The sequence below is a fragment of the Erpetoichthys calabaricus genome, chromosome 14 (genome assembly GCF_900747795.2).
Source record: "Erpetoichthys calabaricus chromosome 14, fErpCal1.3, whole genome shotgun sequence".
Lineage (NCBI taxonomy): Eukaryota > Metazoa > Chordata > Cladistia > Polypteriformes > Polypteridae > Erpetoichthys > Erpetoichthys calabaricus.
This window is the reverse complement of record NC_041407.2, coordinates 44689345-44694784: the sequence shown is the minus strand read 5'-3', so window position 1 is coordinate 44694784 and position 5440 is coordinate 44689345. Positions and strand designations below refer to the sequence as shown.

Here is a 5440-nt window from a genome sequence, read left to right as displayed (position 1 = left end):
TAGTTACTCTGTATTCCAAGACCAGTTTAACCTGTCTGTGATGTGGACCCCCAAGTACTTATATGACCTCTACATCCATTCCCTGAATAATGACTGGACATACAGGTTCTTTGGTGTGGCGAAAGTCAATAACCAGTTCCTTGTTTTTGCTGTTGTTAAGATGCAGACAATTCTCTTTGTACCAAAAAACAAAGTTCTCCACCTGATTCCTATTCTCTGTCTCATCCCCTTTATTAATACATCCCGCAAGTACAGAATCATCTGAGAATTTCAGCAAATATTTATAGTTGGAGGTGTACAGAATAAAGAGTAATGAGAAAGGGAGACATGACTGTTTGATGTGGAGCTCCAGTGTTGCTAACAACCATATCAGAAGCACAGTCCTTGAGCCTCAGAAACTGCAGTTTGCCTGACAGATAATGCATTACGATATGCTCCACTCTGATAGTATGTTTTTGTTGCTTTCTCATTCATTTCCAGCATTTTACTAGAGCACAGCCTCCCCATCTGAATCTACTGTATATTGACTGTCCCCTAATACTCCTGTTCTTCCAATGTGCTGCCCTTTCCTTTCCTTAAAAAATCCTTCCATTAATTTATTTGTGATTCATGCTTAGATTACTGATTTATAGTTTCTTAGATCGGCCCAATCATTCTTTCCATATTAAAGCATAATGTTTGCCATTTTCAAGTCCTTAGGAACTTCTCCAGCTTACACTCACTTTTCAAAAAAGTATGCACCAGTGTTGATATATGTACTCACAAAAGCATTCTGGGATAGATGTTAGCCGGTCCAGGTGATTTGTTAGATTTTTTGCTGTTTAAGCAGGACTTCTCCCTTTATAAATCCAAAATCATTATGTACCTCCTTTGATATTCCTATCATTAAAGCAAGAAAATTTCATGTATTACTTATTTTACTTTGATGAACCCAGGGTTATAAGGTGTTTCAGGTCTTTTATCATCAGATGGGCGATCCAGCTGGGAGTGATCAGTCTCCAACTTGTGTCCAAGTAGTGTGCTACACCATGCATCTCCCCTCTTGATCCATAAACACCTTGGTGCTTTTTCTGAGGTGTCAATGATGTTTTTGGTGGCTTTTCTTTCCTGCAATCCTCTACTGCCAAGAGAATGCCATGCAAATGGGCTTGCATCAGGCCATTCACCCATGCCATCTATATTCCTCTACCAGCTTGAGGTATTTTGCCTTCTTGCGCTCATGGGTTCTCCTCTATTCGGTCTTCCCAGGGAAAACTGAGTTCCATCATCTTCTCCTGCTTACACTGGCCTGATGTTAAGACCAAATTTGGCCTGAATGTCGTTCTCGCAATGTGTTCTAGAAACTTCAACTTCTTTCCTACGTCAGCCTTCAGCTATCAGTTCTGCACTGAGGCTAACAGTCCACTTGGGGCCTTCAGCTCCACCTGGGGTTTTACCCCAGCCTTAATAAAGGCAATGCTTTGCCTTGTTATGAGCTGGTGTTTGTTGAATTCTCGTGCAGATGGTGTCAGCTACTTCCATCAGCACTTGGTCATGTTGCCATCTATACCTCCCCTCTCCCAAGGCTTTTAGGCAACAGCTGAAGATGTGCTCCAAAGAACCTCTTACCTAGCACAGTCAGCATGCCAAGGTTTCAGCTAAACCCCAGTAATGCAGGTTTGACAGGCTTGGAAGGACATCATACACCAACTGAATCAAAAACTTTAGTCTCGCTGGTTCTGATTTTAAAAGTTCTACCTATGTGATCTTTTGGGCAGTTATATGATCCCAATTGATCCAACCTCCTTGCTGGCACATAGATGCTCCACTGCTATACCATTCCTCTTCCACTTCTCCATGGATCTTCTCCTGGATCAGTTGACATCTCTCGCTACCCTGGGCTTTATTGTACAGGGGTCTTGCAATGCTACCAAGCCCACTTCCTCCAATTGCCACAGAGCCTACCAGCATGCCATGTCTCAGCCTGACTGCCTTCTGTGCCTGCCACTTTCTTCCAGTTTTAACAGTAACACCTGCACAGGAGACTCTGGTGTCAGATGAGTCGCTATAAAGGAGCACCTCTGTCAAGTTAGTGAAAGGTAGCTGCAACTTGTTGGTATGAACTGTAAGAACAATGCTGCTCAGGCTTCTCAGCAGGCATAGCCACCTACGAAGGAACAGACTGATGTTTCACTGAAACCTTTCCACCATGGTCATTATAACTTCATATATCAGTAGTGGTCAGAGAAATCTTGGGAGGATTCCATGCTGATAAATCCACACCTTGAACTTCCTTGAAAGTCCTATCTTATCAATTGCTGATAACCATGTGTTCAGTTCTGTATGAGTTGATTAGACTTCTGAGGCATCTCTCAAGGCACAGTCAAAGATTTTCCCTGGGCTCTTCACTGGCTTCTCAGTCACTGATGGAATTTGGCCTCCTCCCAAAGAAAAGTGGTACTAGTCAGATACCCTGCCCTTCCTCAGGACCAAGGACTGGGATTTGACTGACTTAAAGCTCATTCTTGAACGTCATGAGCCTTTTCAGCTCTTGGAGGAGCTATCGGCACCCTGGCAGTGATGTCACTGTGACAGTTAGGTTGCCTATGAAAGCTCTAATTGAAGGTTGATGTATGCCAGATCTGGACAGGGAGCCCCTAAATTCCACTTCTGCTGCCTTGACAAGCACATTCATCACCAAGGCAAACAAGGATGCTGATATAGCGCAGCCCATGATAATGCCTTTCTTTAGACAATGCCATGCAGATATTGCTGTTGAAGTTGAATCTCATGCTGAAACTATTATAATAGTCCTGTATGAGATCTTTACACTTCTCTGGAACATGGTACCTTATAAATGCTGATGCCACAGGTTTATGTGGATCCATGTGTTGGCAAGGTCTAGCCAAATGAGTGCCAGATCTTTTCTTTTCTCCCTTGCCTCACAGATCAACTGGATACTCACTCCTGTATGCTCCATACAGCCTGGCATCCCTGGATCTCCTTCCCTTTACGCTGCGGTGTCAATATAGGAATTCCTCAGCATATACACTGTTGGACAATTAGCAAGAATCTTGAAAAAGACTGCATTCTACACTGAGTAGAGAGATGGAGCGGAACTGTATGATGTCACTTGCATTCTCCTCCTTTGGTATCCAGATGCCCTCTACTTATCTCCTGTGCTTGGCTATTTTCCTTCTCCAACACACTATTATGATGAGTCTCCACAGTCTCTCCAGGAGTATTGAGCAATGCTTATACACTTTGTATGGCATTGCACTTGGTCCTGGTCCTGCTGAGTAAGTATGTGCTGCTTTAACTGCTCTCCTGACTTCTTCCAGGGTGGGTTCCTTAATGTTAAACTGGATAGAGGGTTCAGTTGGTGTGAACAGCTCTCTACAGTGGGCCAGCTCTTCCTCCCTCCTGCTTTCACTGTACATGTCTCTGAGGTAATATGCTGATATCTTCTTTCAGGCATGCAAGGGTTCTGCTCTACTTCTGTCCAAGCAGCTCCTTAGTGAATCCAAAGGGATTCGCAAAAAATGTAGTGCGCTTTAAAACCCTCTCTCTGTCCCTTCTCCTGTGCCACTCAGCACATCTTAGGGTGATGGATGTTCCAAAGTTCTGTGAGCGGTAGTTTGTCCTGCTTTCTTGCATTCCTGCATTGATGTTTTAAAGACTTCAGTTCTTTCCTGAGCTGGATGATGTTAATCTCGTGCCTATTTAACCTGGCTGAGGTGTTATTAGCTTTCGGTTGTTTAACACCAAATCTCTTTGTGCCAATGTTGATAATCAGGGTGCACATCCACTGGAATCACTGATCCACTCTCCCACCTTGATGAAACCTCATTCACTCCCCCTCCTTGCCTGTGGTAGGCCACAAGACCTGTTATGTTCAGATCATCTGCTAGGTGCAGCATGTGTAGCTTGATGGTCCTGGACACTGTTTGGTGCCTCCTGGCCCTGCTAATCTTCCATCTCACCAGGTGTAGTGCTGAGCATTAACTTTGTGCATTGTGGCACTTGCTTACTCCTTATGCAGCCCATCTTGGTCTGGTGGATCCAGACACCACTCGGGTTCTTGCAAATGTTGGCGCAAAAGCAGGTTACTCTCATTTTCGATCGTCTGTTGCCCAAATTCAATGATGGAACATCCGTCCATGTGGGGTGCTCATTCTCTTCCCTCTCGGGCACTCCTGCGGATATCTTTCAGAAGGGCTGTCTTGTAGCTTTATGTGGGTACTCCCTCAAAGGAACTGCAGTTTGGGATTCTGGCCCTCACTGTCCCAGTTGCCATCCCTCTATGTAACCTGTCATGGTGGAATAGTTCTACCTTGTTCCAGAAAGAGTCCCAATGTCACATAATTGAATGCTCCTTTATCCTACACCAAGATTTGAGCCATGCATTAAGACTTCCATTGTTCTAAGTCTTAAATGGACTGGCATGTGGCACAGGCAGAACTTTGTCAGCTCTGCTCATCAGCTTAGCATCTAACTCTTCAAATTTAGACCACAGAGCAGACAGCCTGCCCTTATGCATTTCATTGTTGCAACATAGACAATGAAAACTGCATACAACCCTGCTCTGACCAAGAGTCTATCCATACTTCCAGGAAGGTATTGCACCTATCAACCAAGAAGGCAACATACTGTGAGAAACTGTCTCTGGAGAAAACCTGTGTTTCACTCCACCAATGATTGAGTTCCCCCACTGTAACAATCTCTCTCTTTCTGAAAATTAGTTTTGAGGTAATCGTTTGGGGCTCTTCACACTTGTGTACCGCCTCAAATATTTCAGAGTCACCATCCAGCTTTGCAAGGTCTTGAAACGGATAGACACTTCCAGTTCTGAAGTTAATGACGCTGGACAGTGTACACCCTTTTCCTTGCACCCATGTCTGACTGTTACCAACTTCTCTCTACCTTACTGGTTTGGAGTCTCTTCCTGTGCCACCTTAGAAATGCACACCATCTTCCTAAAGGACACCTGGTCCAGGTTTGTCAATTCTCTTGTACAACGTGGGCTACCTGCCTCATCCTCAAGTTTAGTGATCCTGAACTCAAGGTGCTTAATCAGCTGGTAGCTCATGCATATGTAGTCTTCAAAGAGGATTGAATCAATCAAGACACCCTCCAAAAAATTCAGTATCAAACAAGAATTGCATTGTACTGACCTCTTTTTAAAAATTGAATTGGAATACGGAACCACTCAAACCCCTTTTTTTTAGTTATTTGACAACTGCTGTCCCATTAATCTCCTGTAATACTCTAACACCTGAAACTCCTGTGTGTCTTTCTTTAAAGATATTTAACTTAATTTTTCCCCTTTATGGAAGAGTGTTAGGGACACAGAAAAAAAAATAATTAGGGACACAGTGAGGGAAATAAGGGTCTATTTTGTGATTAAAAGCCAAAATTTTGATTTACTTTTTTGTATCCCTTAGTCCATGTTTATACTGTT

At 43.6% G+C, this 5440-nt stretch overlaps 1 pseudogene; it reads right to left on the bottom strand.

The window, feature by feature from the left end:
- Window positions 1-912: 912 nt before the first annotated feature.
- LOC127525875 (uncharacterized) lies at window positions 913-3784 on the bottom strand (annotated as a pseudogene).
- Window positions 3785-5440: the final 1656 nt, after the last annotated feature.